We start from the raw sequence: 16,987 nt of genomic DNA on the forward strand, positions 1-16,987 counted from the left end.
TAGCAGACAAGCGCTTACCCTTATAGGGATCCTTATACTTTAGTAGGTCCTTTTTATGTGTGGTAACATGAAAAAGGTCTAGGGTCATTAAAAAAGCAGAACTAGTAGTGAAAGCAACTGCACCAGAGATTTTGTTAAAGGAACAGACTTTGCTGTCCTGAAAACCTGATGTCAGCTTAGAACAGGGCCATATGACATACGATGGTATATTTTTACATGTGCTGGTGGTCAGAAATTTCTTGACTTTTATTTTTACCACTGTGTACCAGTTATGCCAGCCTATGCTACTACAATATTCAGGAGACATGTGATTTATAGGCTGATTAAAAGCAATAATAAGGAAAAAAAAAATGAGGCACCAACTGCTTTCAAAAAATGCATACGAGTTTATGTAGTTGAGAATATATGTTAAAACATCATATTTGTTCTTTTTCTGAACCACAAAAATTGTCTTTTCAGTAACTCTGCCTGGTGCTGTTACTTTCTAAGCAAGCTGTCAGTACCTGTGACAAAGACACAGTCAACATCTGCCATGTTCTCTGAGCCAGTAAAAACAGCAATTTAAAGAAAAAGGAAAATGAAAATAATGAGCAATGATTTTTTTCTCCATTACCTTTTGTTTTAAATTTTATTTTCTTTTGGTCTCAGGAAGGTTAGTTGCACTGTGAGGTAATCTCATTGTAGCTCATCGAATAAGAGGGCTGCACCTGTCAGCTATTACAGTAAAGGCAGGGAAGATCAACACCCACATAAACTCTTCTCTCAAAAATACATCAAGTCATTTTTATATCTTCCAGCTACTTAGTAAAGAATCAGTGGTTCTTTGGTTCTGTTTGTTAAAAGTGTAAGCTTGTGTATTTTAGGATTTTTGCATGCACTATTGTCTGTCACCTGCAAGTTCACAAGTTAAAGACCTCTAAAAGGCGATATTTTCACAGGATGATCTAAACCCATTGTACTAATATTTACATTTTAATATATCCCACTGGACTTGAGAAGACATGAAAATAGAATATCATAAATGAGAAAATTACAAAAGTAGCATGCCTATGTAATTTTTTAGAGTACCAGTTTTTCTTTTAAGTTCTTATGCTACCCAATGTGGGAGTTATTGATGTTGTTGTTAGGTGCTGTCAAGTTGATTCCAACTCATAGCAAGCTTATGCACACAGAACAAAACACTGCCCAGCTCTGCACAATCCTCACAATCATTTTTATATTTGAGTCCGTTATAGCAGCCACTGTGTCAGTCCTTCATGTTGAGGGTCTTTCTCTTTTTTGCTGACCCTCTACCAAGCATGATTTCTGTCTCCAGGGACTCTAAGAAGCATTCTGGCTGTACTTCTTTCCAACTTTTGCTTTCCAATCACCAGTAATTATCAATGCATCTTAATTGTATGTTTGATCAATTTCAGACTGCAGACATTGATAAAAATCTTCAATTTCTTCATCTTTGGCATTAGTGGTTGGTACGTAAATTTGAATAATAGTTGTATTAACTAGTCTTCCTTGTAGGCATATGTATATTATCTTATCACTGACAGCACTGTACTTCAGGATAGATCTTGAATGTTCTTTCTGATGATGAATATGAAGCTGTTCCTCTTCAATTTGTCATTCCAGTCATAGTATGCCATATGATTGTCTGAGTCAAAACGGCCAATAGCACTCCATTTCAGATCACTAATGCCTAGGATATAGATCTTTATGCATTCCATTTCATTTTTGAGGACTTGCAATTTTCCTAGATGCATATTTTGTATATTCTGCATTTTGATTATTAATGCATGTTTGCAGCTGTTTCTTCTCATTTTGAGTTACGCCACATCAGCAAATGAAGGTCCTGAAAGCTTTACTCCATTTATGTCATCAAGGTCAACTCTACTTTGAGGAGGCAGCTCTTCCCTAGTCATATTTTGAGTACTGTCTTAGTTATCTAGTGCTACTATAACAAACATACTACAAGTGGATGGGTTTAACAAAGTGAAATTTATTCTCTCACAGTCTAGAAGGCTAGAAGTCTCAATTCAGGGCACCAGCTCCAGCTGAAGGGTTTCTTTCTCTGTGGAATCTGGGGGAAGGTCCTTATCATCAATCTTCCTCTGGTCTAGGAGCTTCTTAGCACAGGGACCCCTGGTCTAAAAGGACACATTATTCTCCCAGTATTTCTGTTTTGGTGGTAAGAAGTCTCCATGTCTCTCTGCTTGCTTCTCTCTTTTATATTTCAAAAGAGATTGGCTTAAGACACAACCTAATTTTGTAGATTGAGTCCTGCCTCATTAACCTAACTGCTACTAATTCCACCTCATTAATGTCATAGAGGTAGAATTTACAACACATAGGAAAATCACATCAGATGACAAAATGGTGGACAATCACAATATCAGAAATCATGGACTAGCCAAGCTGACACACATTTTTTGGGGGAACACAATTCAATCTATAGTATTCCATTCTTTGGCCCCGAAAAATCAAGTCTTTGCCACATGTAAAACATATTCACCCCATCAGGTCATAGTAAAAGTCTTAAATCAACTCCAAGCCCAAAATCCAAAAATTCCTCGTCATCTGTGAAATCTACAAGTTATATGCTTCCAAAGTACAATGTTGGAACAGGCACAAGATATACATTTCCATTACAAGTGGGAGAAATTGGAGAGAAAGAAAGGATAACAGGCACCAAGCAAGTCAGTAGGACCTATTACGTTAGCCCTCAAGACTTGAAAATAATCCTCTGTTCTCTGAGACAATTTACACAATGGCCCTGCCCTCCAGACTATGTGTATTGGCCACACTCTCTGGATTCTGAGTGGGGGCCCCTCGGCCCTGGGCTTCAGCTCCGCCTTCCAGGCTCATTTGAATGGCAACTGTGCTCACTCACATTTGGGCAACCCCAATCTCCTACTCCATCTGAGTGGTGGCTGCACCCTTTGAGATCCCAGAGGTCATTGGCCCTACCCTTTGAGACTGAGACAGCTCTGCCTCCTGAGTTCCTTGTCTCTTCAGCTTCTGCTTTGTGATTCCTTGACCTCTCAGCTCCTCAGGCTTTGGTGCCCGTGTCTGCCCTGCTCGGGAAAGTGTTCCAAAGTTCTCTAGTTCCACCAATAAGTGCCTGGAGACACCCCGCTCTGCCAGTAAACTTCAGCCGGAAGGCACTCAGCTCCCTTGCTCTGTAGGTCAGCAAGCTTAACTCCACTAATAAGTGCTTGGAGGTACCCCACTCCACCAGGAAGCCTCCTGCGCAAAGACATTAGCTCTCTCCCTCCATAGGTTCGCTTCAGCGCCGTCTAGTGATGGTATCCTGGTTTTGCTGCTGCCATTTCTCTGCTGCTCTTTCTCACCCTTTGCATCATCTCCTGTGTAACAGCTCTCCTCATTTCCTTTTGACTCTTCACTAGAATTGTCTTTGATGTCTATAATTCCACAAACAGTCTCTTCAAGGCAATTCAGGCTTTTACTGTTAGACACTTTAAAACTCTTCCAGCCTCTACCTGTTCAGTTTCAAAATCACTTCCACATTTTAGGTGTCTGTTAGAGCAGCACCCCACTCTTGGTACCAAATTCTGTCTTAGTTATCTATTGCTACTATAACAGAAATATCACAAGTGGATAACTTTAACAAACAGAAATTTATTCTCTTACAGTCTAGGAGGCGAGAAATCTGAATTCAGGGTGTCAGTTCCAGAGGAAGGCTTTCTGTCTCTGTTGAATCTGGGGGAAGGTCCTTTCATCAATCTTCCCCTCATCTAGGAGCTTCTCAGAGCAGGGACCCCAGGTCCAAAGGATGTGTTACACTCCTGGTGCTTCTTTCTTGGTGGTAGGAGTTTCCCATGTCTCTCTGCTTGCTTTTCTCTTTTATATCTCAAAAGAGATTGGCTTAAGACACAACCTAATCCTGGAGATTGAGTCCTGTGTCTTTAACATAACTGCTGCTAATTTCACTTCGTTAACATCACAGCGGTAGGAATAACAACACTTAGGAAAATCACATCAGATGACAAAATGGTGGACAGTCACACAATATTGGGAATCATGGACTAGCCAAATTGACATACATTTTATGCGGGGACACAATTCAATCCATAACAAGTGCCTTCCAAGCTGAGGGGCTCGTCTTCCAGCACTGTGTCAGACAATGTTCCATTGGTATTCATTAAGTTTTCACTGACCAATTTTTTCAGAAGTAGACCTCCAGCTCTTTCTTCCTAGTCTGTGTTAGTCTAGAAGCTCCACTGAAACCTGTCCACCATGGCTGATCATGTTGTTATTTGAAACACTGGTGGCATAGCTTCCAACATAACAGCAACCTGGAAGCCACCACAGTACAACAAACTAATAGACGAGTGGTTTTGCAAATTCCAAAAAAGCATATATAAAGATTTTCTTTTCTTGGACTCACCATTTCTGTGTAATTACCAAGCATTAGTAATTAGGATTATGTCTGTCCTTATATCTGATAATAAACTTTTATAAAAGTAGTTCAGGTAATGAGGTTTTACAAGTTCTGTTTTGTTTTAAAATGTTATTTTCAAAATAAAGCAAAAAGGTGTTTATGTGTTTATTTAAGTTGTATATTGGAAATGATTTAATTATTTTAATACCTTATTATTAGAAAAAATAAGAGAACTTACTAGGCTACACTATTGTGAACAAAATAGAGATTCTGGTTAAAGAACATTGAAAGGAGTGTTTCAAGCCATATTCAATCAAAACATATAAAAACATGAAAGATGACTAATGAGAGAAACAAGCCCTTTACACTTTGATGAATGCTATTACAATGTGTCAAAACTTGCAATGTATTTCCAGATGAAAAAAGACATGAAATATGAAGAAAAACTAATTAGGGGAAAACACACACTCACATACATATACAGTAAAAAATTTGAAAATGGCTGATAACAGTTGAAGAGATAATTACATTGAATATCAAAGAATGTGAAAAGTAAGTCTGAAGTTTATGACACTCAATTTACCTGTTATCTAAGCTGATACTAGGGGCTTATATACCAGAATAATTTGTACCAGTTAAAAGTATGTTAGAATTACTTTGTTTTAAGTTCAGGTTAACGGTGACATAAGCTCTTCTTTTTGATCAGTCCCCGTAAATTATATCCCTCGCACTATATTTGTTAGCTCATGATTTTAAACCTTGGAGAATAAGTGAATTCAGTTATATTTATTTGGTATTAGTTCCTCCATCTTTCATTATATATAGACCAATTTCAGTTGGGTGCAGAGAGCATGGAAAAGTCAGGTGACTCCCTTACTCCAAATCATTGGAGAGAAATACTGCTATTCATTTCAACGAAGAACTTGTATCTGAACTGAGATCCTTTATTTTCTTTAAATATATTTATTAGAATAGCTGATTTAAAGTCATTATCTGCTAAATCCACCACCTGGACCTCTTCAAAGGCAATCTCTGTTGCCTCTTTTGTTTTTTCCATTGCATGAGTCATACTTTCATATTTTTTGCAGGTATTGTTGTTTATTGCTGAAAGCTGGACATTTTAGACAATGTGTTGTAATAACTTTGGGGTGGTGGGTTGTTTGCTTGGTCGTTTCTTCATTTGTTTAGTTAATATGTGTCTTAGTCATCTAGTGCTGCTCTAACAGAAATACCACAAGTGGGTGGCTTTAACAAAGAGAAGTTTATTCTCTCACAATCCAGTAGGCTACTAGTCCAAATTCAGGGCATCAGCTCCGGGGGAACGCTTTTTCCACTGGCTCTGGAGGAAGGTCTGTGTCATCAATCTTCCCTTGGTCTGGGAGCTTCTCTGCACGGGAACCTCCAAAGGTTCAAAGATCCAAAGGACGCGCTCTGCTCCCGGCACTGCTTTCTTGGTGGTACGAGGTTCCCATGTGTCTCTGCTGGTTTCTCTCTTTTATATCTCAAAAGAGATTGGATTAAGACATTATCCAACCTTGTAAACCTCATCAGTATAACCTCATCACAGTGACAGAATTTACAATACATAAGGAGATCACATATAACCTCATCATAGTGATAGAGTTTACAACACATAAGGAAATCACATCAGATTACACAATCATAAGAATACTGGGAATCATGACCCAGCCAAGTTGACAGATATTTTTGGGGGACACAATTCAATCCATGATGGTATGGAAAGAGGCCAGGAGCTAAGGGATGCAATAGCCTCTAGAAGCTAGAAAAGACAAGGGTCAAAAAAATGTGATGCTGCTAACATTTTGATTTTAGCCTGAGACCCATTTCAGACTCTTTACCTCCAGGAATATAAGATAACAAATTTGAGTTGTTTTAAGCCATTAAGTTTGTGATAATTTGTTACAGCAGCAGTAGAAAACTACTGCATACTCTTAGGTCAATTCCCAAATACTTCAATTTATTTTTTTAGTTAAAAAAATTAAAAATAATTTTCTGAGATTAAGCAGTTTTTTCACGAGGAAGACGGTCCTTTGAACTTCTCACACCACCACTTCAGAAATTTCAGAAATTCTATCCCAAGATATCTCTCTGCTTCATATTTGAAAGCTATTTTTTGTTTATACAGAGAGAATTCTGCATTGACAGTTTTGTTTTGTTTTTCAGTATTTTAAACATGTCATTTCATTGTCTTTTAATTTGTATAGTTTCTGCATATTTTACAAATAAGCTGTTTTTTTTATTGTTACCTCAAGAAGTCTGTTGTAATTTTCATCTTTGTTCTCTGGCAGCCTTCAATATATTTGGTTTATCTCTAGTTTTCAGCATCTTGAAAATGATGTGCCTAGATGTGGTATGTGTGTGTGTGTTGTATTTGTCCTTTTGGTGTTTGCTGAACTTCTGCAATTCATGGTTTGTTGTCTTCAAATATTTCTTATGCTTCTTTCTCTCCCTTCATTCCTTCTGAGATTTTAAATCCCAATATGTTAGACCATTTGACATCGTCCTCCAGCCTTAGGACACCTTATTTTCTATCTCACTTTTTTTTTTTCTCTTTGTGTTTCTGTTTGGGTTCTTTCTATTGACAAATCTTCATACTCAATTATTCTTTTCTCTGATGTGTTGCTTTTACTGATGAACCCATCAAAGTTATTCTTCATTTCTATTCCCAAATTTTTCCATTTAATTTATTCTTATAGTTTCAAACTCCTTGCAAAATTCTCCATATCTTCATGCATGTTGTCATTCTGTTTCTCTAGAGACTGTCACATACTTATTGATCCAAAATGAAGCAATGTGTAGTTATTTTAAATTCTCTGTCTGAGAGTTCCAATATGTGTTTCATATCTGATTCTGGTTCCGTTTGTTGCTTTGTCTCTGAAAAAGATGTTTTTGTTTTTTGTTTGTTTTCTTGCTTCTTTGACTGTCTTGTAAGTTTTGTTTGAAAGCCAAGCATCTTGATAGTTGCATAAGGAATTGACTTGAGGGCAATGGGTTTGGTTTTTTGGGTTTACTATATGTAAAAGTTATGCCTGGAAATCTGAATTTGTTTTTTTCTTTTTTCTTTGCTAAGCCTTTATTGTGAGGGGTTGGGTTGTTCTAGTTAGAAGTTGAGAGAGGCTTTTTGTTGTTGTTGCTATGGTTACCCTCATTGCACAACTGGATACAAATGTAACTAACTCTGCCTTTTTTTAGGGTGGGGGCTGGTTTGCTGAAGGATTTTTATGAATCTTTCTCCACTCTATGCCTTAGATGTTATTTTTGCATTTTTTGTGTCAAAGAAGGTATTTTTTCACACTTCTGCCCTTCGTCACATAGTAGACTGCTCTTATTTGTCATTCAACCCTTGCTAATTAGGTGATGAAAGTGGAGGAGGTGGGCATTCTCTATTGTTCTGGGTCAGCCTCAGTCTTAGCTTCAGTGAATCTTTATCTGTACCTGGATGGTAACAAAGCTTTCTCCTGTTATATCAGCAGCTTAGGCTATTCTCCCAAAGGTATGATAAGAGGTAAAGTTTTGAGTGGGACTTTATGCCTTTCCTGAAGTAGCTTCCATTCCCCTTCCCTAGGTCCACATAATAAGGGAGACTTTCTCCTGCCTATTACCCTGCCCCCAATACTTTCCATGATCACCTGTTGAGGTCTTTGGAGAATATCTTGCAAATGGACATGGATTCAGCCAGGTGTTTTTCATTTCTCAAGGTTTTTATACTCTTATATTAGCCTACACTCATCTATTGATCTGCTTAAATTTTATCCGAGTTCTTGCTTGTACAGTTTACTGCTTCTGCACCAGGTAAGCAATTGCTTTAGTCTTATTTCTCCTTGTCCTAAGATTTTTGGTTATTTGATTGTCCTGTGACCTCATATTTCTAATAGATTCAGTAACATTTTGGTTTGTACACTATCCAGCTTTTATGTTGTTTGTGAAAAGGTGAAAAGCAATGTTCTTTCTACCATACACTGTCCTGAGCAGTGACAAGAAATTCTTTTTTTTTTTTTCCTTGATGTCTAATGTCTGGAAGGCTGCCCATGGTATCAGTTTTGGTGCGGGATACAGATATGATCCTTCTAGGACCCTTAGTAATTATGCAGATGCGCTCCAAGACCAACTGTAAGAGTCATTCTGGGGAGCCACTGTCTTTATCCACATAAAAACAAAGCAATAAAAGCAATGGTATAATCATAGCGAGGTGTCAAAACAAACAAACAAAAAAACCAAACCCATTGCCATCAAGTCGATTCCAACTCATAGTGACCCTATAGGACAGAGTACAACTGCCCCATACGGTTTCCAAGGGGTGCCTGGTGGATTCAAACTGCCAACCTTTTTTGATTAGCAGCCATAGCTCTTAACCACTATGCCATCAGGGTTTCCAGTGAGGTGTTAGGCTCTGCAAAATAAGGACTGAATTCAGTGAAGGAACTTAAGACTTTAGGGTGAGAGTAAATTTACTGACTCAGTCATTTCCCGTAAAAGTGTGGTTTGAAGCTTTACAATGATCTGGAGAAATAAAGGAAAATGAGGCAGGACTCCTACAAAAACAGTTGTAGTCTATAATAGACCTTTAAAGACCTTAAAAGGGAAGATTTCCCAAGACATTTTAAAACAAAAGAGATTAGAAGTGAGCTATACAGTTTTCCAGGCAAATGGTAGGAGCAGCCATCTACAGTGCTGAAAAGAATATTACTTCTGGACCCTAGGACTCCATCACTCTGTATTGGTTTATAGTCCTTACTTGGAGCTTATTAAAAATGCTTCAATCCAAAATGAAGCTCTGATGTCTTGGACAAATTACTACTGATAGGATAAAATGGCTTGTGGAAAATATGCAAAGATATATTTACCTTGGTTGATTGCTCTTTGTGCATGGATACACAAATTACCCAAGGGGATGAATGTAACAGGATATTAAAATGGAAATTATGCCCCTGACAGGAACGCACTAGAGATGATGCATTCCAAAAGAGGTTCTAGACCATAGTCAGAGTCTTTGAACCCTCTCACACTGAGTATATAAAAATGAACAAACAAAATGTTTGAGAGAATTAAAATTAAGAGAAGATTTTGTAAAGAGTTTTTTTTTTTTTTTTTTTTTTAAGACGCTTTAGAGAATGAGAGTCCCACACCTTAAAAAGGAGAAAGAGGATGAGAAATGGCTGCCTTTCACCTCAAGCCTAATGAAGCTTCAAAAGGATCATGCAGAGAGATGGATATTTCTCTCTGAAGAGAGCAGTCACTGCTGCCTACCAGAGAGATAAAGGGGCCTCTGGAAGTTGGATATAAATCTGCCTCTGGAACAAAATTGCACTCTGGCTGATGGCAGGACAAAAAGACATGAATATTGAGAACCAAAGGCAAAAATGTCAACTTGAACATGTCATAAGAAAGCAGTTGTGGGGTGTAGAGTTGACGTTGGAAGTTGAGGGGGATACTGGAAGTAGGGGGTAAAGGAGAGTTCCCATCATCATCACAAGATTTTTCTGAGGGCCGTGGCAGAGGAGCCTCCAAAACCCAGAAAAGTACTGAGGAGAAAAAATAGTTTTACATATCTTCCATATCTAGGAAGTAGGAGACATCTTACAATGCTCTCAGACAAAAATATTTTCTCCCTTTTCCTCTCCTCCCCTTAATTCCCTGTATCTCTCCTGCTCAGCTGAGAGACTTTAAAAGGAAAGAGAGAAGGAAGACTGTACCTTTCTCCCCTATTTCAAGGGGCTGTCTCCAACAGGTCTCACTTTAGGATGTTGCAGAAATTTACAGTTAAATTAAGTATAGATTCTGATAATTAGTGGAAGTGAACATTTAATAGTACTAATTGATAAATTGTGATTAAAATTATCATAGAACTTTTTTATGGCCAAAGTGTGATCAAAAAAGTTTTGGAGATGCATAGAATTATCATCCAGTGATTGAAGAAAGACTATCCACAGTGAGCTGCAGAAGCTAAAAACAAGCCATGAGTCCTGCACATTAAATAGGCCAGTTATGCCAATACCAGAAGTCCCCTCTGACTCTGGGCACTCAGACTGGCTTGGTAAGAAAGGTGCTTCTGTGCTTCTTTCTTTCTTGAGAAAACCTCCATGTAGGTTAAAAAAACAAAAAAAAACTCTGTTATTTGGCAAGATATTTGACCCTTTTGCTACGATCATAGAATTCAGAATTCAGCACCGAGTGAGAGGCAAGCTCCTTGACCTTCAGGAACCTGCAGGCTTTAAGGTATACTTTATAGCTTAGTAGTTTAAACTGGACGGAATGAGGTGGGTTATTTAATCAACTCCACTTAGCTTCACAGCGTTGACAAAGAATATTTTTTCAGAAAACTTAGATTATATATTCTTCAAGATTTTATTATAAGGACATGTTTTATTGTAAACTCCATAAGTGAGGACACCATCTTCCTTTTATTCTTTTTCAATCTTATACCATACACATTCTGTACACACACTGTGTGTGTTTGATGAATGTTCCAGATTCATTACACCTTGTGTATAAGTACCATCCTGACACAAGCATGACTGCTGTTCATCATATACAGATATTATTAATTGATTTGTAAGGTTGATTGCCAAAGTTGAATGTTTATGAATTAGGTGCGGTAATGTTTTCTTCATTTCCTCTTTTATTTTTAGATTGCAGTCATTGAACATTGTACACATTTTGAATTTCTAATGGGTAGAAGCTGAATGAATACGCTTGAACTCACTTACTTTCCAGTTCAATCCAGAATTGTTGTGCACATTTGCAATTCACCCAGCCAGTATCATTCAAATAGGGAAGCAAACCCCAAGCTTTGCATCCGAGGCAGTTCATTTGAGAGTGTGAAGCATGAATGACTAAGTTATTTTGGCTTGTCCTATGTTTGATAGCTTTTTGCAATAAAATTTGAGGGGCATATCACTGAACTTTTTAGTTTATGGAGCTTCTTAATAAAATGTCTAAAGTACAATAAATTCTATTAAAGAATAATCCTATATTTATATATGATAGATTTGTTAACCAGTCAAAATTTATCATGTCTGAGATGCCTTAGATTTACTTTTTTAAGAGGAAAGCTTTGTAATGTAGTGAGCTTTTCATTATCCTACTGGAAGACGAAATCAGTGAAGGTGATTTCATATTACTAATATTTTAAGTAAAAGGTAAATAACATAATGGCAAAAGACTTGACTCAGGGATTAATAAAAATCTTTTTAGACTCAACTTCCTGAGATTCTTTAGTTTCTTCCTAGATTCCTCTCACTGCTGCAAATGAACAGTATCTATCCCTCTAAATGGGCTTTCATAACCATTATTCTTCCCTATGTCTGTTAATTCTCATCTATCACAGGAAAGGCAGGTTGTCTTTTGTTTATTTGCTTTTTTTTTTTCTACCTTATTTAATAGTCTCAACTCTTGGTTGACAAAGATTCTGTTCTTATCAACGAAATATTATTTAATCTAGCCAAATTCAATTTTAATAGAAACTTGAAACTATGAGTTATAATGGTTCTTTCAATCTACAGAATCAAAATTGTAATTCATGGAATTCTAATTAAAATACCAACTTAAATTCTGCAATCTAAATAGCAGTGTACTAGCTATTTAATATTGTGTAATTCACAATATTATTGTCTAATCCATAGTATAAATTATAATCCTATGATATTATATGGATGGTTGAGTACTTAAAAGGTAAATTCTGGATCAACACCTGGGATTAAACTCTGTCTGTACTACTTACTAATTTATTAAATTCAAACATACTTTTAAACTGGCTTATCATTTATAAAATGAGATAATATTTGTATTTTCCTCAGAAGATTATTGTGAGGATAAAATGAGAAAATATATGTACATTTCTTAGAGCAATAAGCACAGAAATAATGTTGGATATTATTCTAATTATTACTTTTTATGTATTTGACTTAATGACATAGCACACTTAACTGATTCTTTACCAGAATGGTTATATAAGGTCTTGTCTACATTGTTCAATATATTTCTACTTTGGTAGAAAGGTAGGAGGTGGTATAAAAATAAAGAGTAGTTGGGTCAAGATAATTTTCCAAATCCAGAGTTCTACCTGTTGGATCTGGGAGAGTTGGAATCATTTTAGATGTTTTTTTTTTTTGTTTTTTTTTAATATTCACATTGATCAGGTTTCTTAGCTGCAGAGAGTCTATTTAAGAAGCCCATGGCACTGCCTCTCCTTTATGGGTCAGGAAGCTTTTCTCCTGGTGTGCATGATTTTGTACCAATAACAACAGTTGCATGATTGCCATCTCATGCAATTCTCCAATACAACTGTTTAAGAGTAATAGGGGAGAGTTTGGGCAGTCAAGTAAAATCAGCTGCCATAACCGAGAAATATCCACAGGAAGTTATCAGTTTGTAACAGATTTTCAAATAAGCAAGGTACGCAAGGTACTTACCTTGCTTATCAGATCATCTCTGATGTGGTGAAACCCATTTGAAATTGTTCACTACAGATAGGTAAGTAAGTACAAATAAGCCTGTGCTTATATTGCTTACTAGGTCATCTGCCTCTGTCAGGGACTGTAAATTTAAAAAGAGTTTTTGATTCCTTAGGAAGGTGTTGCGGGGTTGGGAGAGAAACAGATGTCAGCCATACCTAAAAGCAGAATCTTTCATGTGGTGAAAAAATGTGAAATTGTTCACTACAGATAATCTGGTAAGCAAGGTAAGCACCATACTTACCTTTACTATTGGGTAATCTGTCCCTGGTAAGCACAAGCTTGGATTTCTCAGAAATATCATGAAAATTTAGCTTGGTCAGATAACCCAGAAATGGTCTCCCTGTGTAATAGACAGCTAATAGTTTAGGAACTAAGAGGTAGACCAACAAGATATTTATTTCCTTTGCAGATCAGTAAAGAGTTACTTGATTTCCTCTCTTGACGACTCTTCTCTCTCTCTATTTACTTGCTTGTTTATGGAATTACACTTTGCCATTGAGTTAAAACAAAACAGTCTGTCAAATTCAGACTCAGACAAGCACATCTAATTTACCTTTCTGTTCTTTCTCTACTGTGGCTCTCAATTCGGTTTTCACACACCACGAGGTGTCTTGGCTGTCAGTCATACAAATTAGAGTCAGGAAGGGCCTATTAGGTCATCAAGTCAATCTTTTCACCAGAGTAGGATAGATTTCTGAAGTTACTATTTTTCTTCTATTTTCCCCCAGGCTAGAATTGAACATGTTTCTTGCTGTTTCTTAAGGGCAAAGAAGATAATAATCAATAATAAATAAAGTAGATGTGGGCTTAGAGGGCTTGCATCTTAAATGGGAAATGGGGGTTTCACTTACGCCTTTGCTGAGCACTTCTCATTCCACAGGATGACAAATGACACCACCCCTTTTTCTTTTACTAGTGAAAAACAAATAGGCATTTTATCACTAAGCAAAAGTGAAACCTAAAATTCTATCACTGGCATATGTATTTCCCCAGGGAAATAAATCTCCCATCAAATTCTCCAGATATGATGACAAATGCTTTTAGATTTGTTTTTTGCTTAATAAGACTATTGGGTCTCCAAATTTGACTAGTGCAGTGATGTGTGTGTCTGTGTGTGTATGTGTGGTGTCTATGAGTATTTGTATAGTGTGAATAGTGTCTGTGTGTATATGTCTGTGTTATGTAGATTAAAATAAAACATGGTGATAGATTTTTTTCTCCCTAGGGAACATTAGACTGGAATGATGCGTAGAAATATTTTAACCAAGCTTTCTTATGTTACAGGGAGGATGGGTGTTATTTGCTCAAAGTCACCAAGATAGACAGAAGATAATTCAGGATTAGACCACACTTCCTGATTTCTAGATAAGCTTTTGGTTCTTTAGACAACTATGGCTCAAGAGTATTTTTCATTTTTATCAAAGAGAGTGAGACTTCTGAATTATAAATGCTACTGCCTGAAGCCTAGACCTGGAGGAGTGAGACCAGAACAAAGAAAAGCTTTGGTATATGTAACTCGGTATGTGCTTTGAAAAGTCTTAGCTTCTGCAGAAAATATTCTTCAACAGACATAAAAGAGACTGACATCTATTATTTAAATGCTAATTCCTATTATGTCAGACATGTAGTCAGACATCAGGCATTTTAATAAGGAGATCGAGAGAAGCTGGAAGTAGGAACATACTTCTAAAGTTAGATGCTTTCTTAATGCAACATCAACTCTTTCTGGGATGCTATTGACAAAAACACTAAAAAACTCAGTTTTGAGCACAGACTGATTATCATTGTAAATAAAGCACAAACAAGGAACAAAACACAAATAATAAAATAAAATGTGTTTTGGACTCTAGTTCATTTGACTCTATCTATTTAAATTTATTGATAGTTTGTACTACCGAGTCTCTTCTCATATCCTGATTTCTATACTAACTAAACAAGTAAAACAAGATTGAAATGAAAAAAAAAAAGATATACACATCTCTAAATGCAGGATTGTTTCAGGATTTATCAGTTTTGATTCATCCCAAGCTTCATGATTATCCTTTCTTTATATGTCCTTTGTTCCAGGCATGATCTCTTAACAAATAGGAGTAAATCTTTCAAACATGGGAGATAAACAAGAACACTAATATCACAAAGACAGTTTCTACTGACAGCACTATACCAGCAACAGCAATAACTGCAACACCAGCACTTTGTACTTATTGAGAAAAGACACTGTACCTATCCTCATTTTTCAAACAAACACAGACAGGTTTAGAGAGGTTACATCATTCACCCAAAGCTGCACACTTAGTAAATGCTAAAAACAAAACAAAACAAAAAAAAAAACCCACTGTACTTCCGGGCAACATGGTGCTATAGTCAGAAGCACCACACCATCCCTCTGCAGCAAAGATCAGAAAAACTAAGTGAAACAGAGTCACATGTCAATTCTGAAACCCTAAGCATCAAATGAAGAGATAAAGAACTCAGCCAAGCACTAAATGGAATAAGAAACTGACCAAGAACAGAGAGCAAAGAGATACATTCAGAGGCCCCCTATCAGCTACCATAGCACAAATCTACCATCTTGGACTCCTATCAGAGATCAGTGAACAGGGGGTATGAGAAAGCAGCTTCACAGAACTTCCAGCAGGAGACACAACAACCAGTAACAGTGATATATGCTTTCCCACCCCCCACTCTTCTTCACCACCACTTAGCCTCCTCTGCTTCCTGCAGCCACGGTCTCTTGGCCAGGAAGCAACAGCTTCACCCCAGTGTTGCTTGGATTCCATCTGCCCACAGTGACCAGCTCCTTGAGTGCCTTTTGTTGGCTACTGGTTTTGCATTTTTCCGCTTCTTTAGATTTCTTCCTTACCTCTCACCAACTCCTCCTACTTTCTCTCAAATACCTGGCTCTGTGCACCATCTTTGCTTCTTCCTGACTGTAAAATTGCTTCCCTGCTGGTGCCACTACAATGGTGGTACACCTGGGGCTTTTTTGTTTGTTTGTTTGCTCTGATTCATTCTGTTTTGATTTGTTTGTTTGTTTTCTTTTTCTTTTCTCGGCTTCGGAGCCCCTTCTAGCAGGGCAGTACCACACGGCTTGGAAACTATTCCCTTACTCTGCACAGATGCACAAGGACATTGCTTGGGCATTTCTTTTCCTAGTTTTTTTTTTTTTCTTTCGTTCTTTTTTTGTATTGGTTTTTTTTTCTTCTTTCTTTGTCTTGTTTTCTTCTATCTCTTATTCCTTTTTTGTCTTTCTTCAGGTCCAGTTTCTCGATTTATTCATTTTTTTCTTTTACTTTTTTTTTCATTTTTATTTTTCCCCATTTCTCAGTCTCTCATCTCTCCACTCCAATAGCAAGCTCCCTTAGCACTCATTTTTGTTTGTGTGTATGTTTTTGGCCCCTATTCCTCTCTCTTCTCTCTCATCTTTCCCATACGCATCTGAGCTCCACACATCACAATCTACCCCCTCCTTCCTGCCTACCTGCACCATGCACTGAACATCACACTCCCAAGCAGCAAAGGCACAGCCTACTGTAACCTGCCCTACACTGATTCCTGGTCCACACTGTCAGCCCTGGTACGTGCCACAAAAACCCATCCCAGCAACTCCCCTTCAGCTGGACATGCCCTGCTGTACCATACCTGAGTGACTGACCCTGCCCATTAGAGAAGGAGGCAAAAAGTATCATGCCCACAGACAAGCAAACATCAAAGAATGCACAGCCCACCTGCTCAGACATAACCGAATAAAACAAAAAAAGCAGGAATAAACAAACAAATCTACAATCAATAAACAAAGAAAATAACCACTGAATGCCCTGAAGACAGCAAACAATATCAAAACATTTACTAAAACAGGACAGGATGGTCCTAGTAGGTATCCAAAATAAAACACCACATGACCTTCCAGTAGAAGAAAAGGTACTAGACCTAACTGATAGGGAATTCAAAACTCTAATATTCAGAATTATCCAAGAGTTGAAGCAAAAAGCAGACAAAAATGAAGAACAAATAGACAAATTCATGGAAAAGGCAGACAAATTCATGGAAAATACAGACAAAAAAAGTGGGAGAATTCAAGAAAATAATACAGGAACAAAATGCTAAAATAAATTCA

Source organism: Trichechus manatus, unplaced genomic scaffold, assembly GCF_000243295.1.
Source record: "Trichechus manatus latirostris isolate Lorelei unplaced genomic scaffold, TriManLat1.0 scaffold00055, whole genome shotgun sequence".
Classification (NCBI taxonomy): Eukaryota; Metazoa; Chordata; class Mammalia; order Sirenia; family Trichechidae; genus Trichechus; species Trichechus manatus.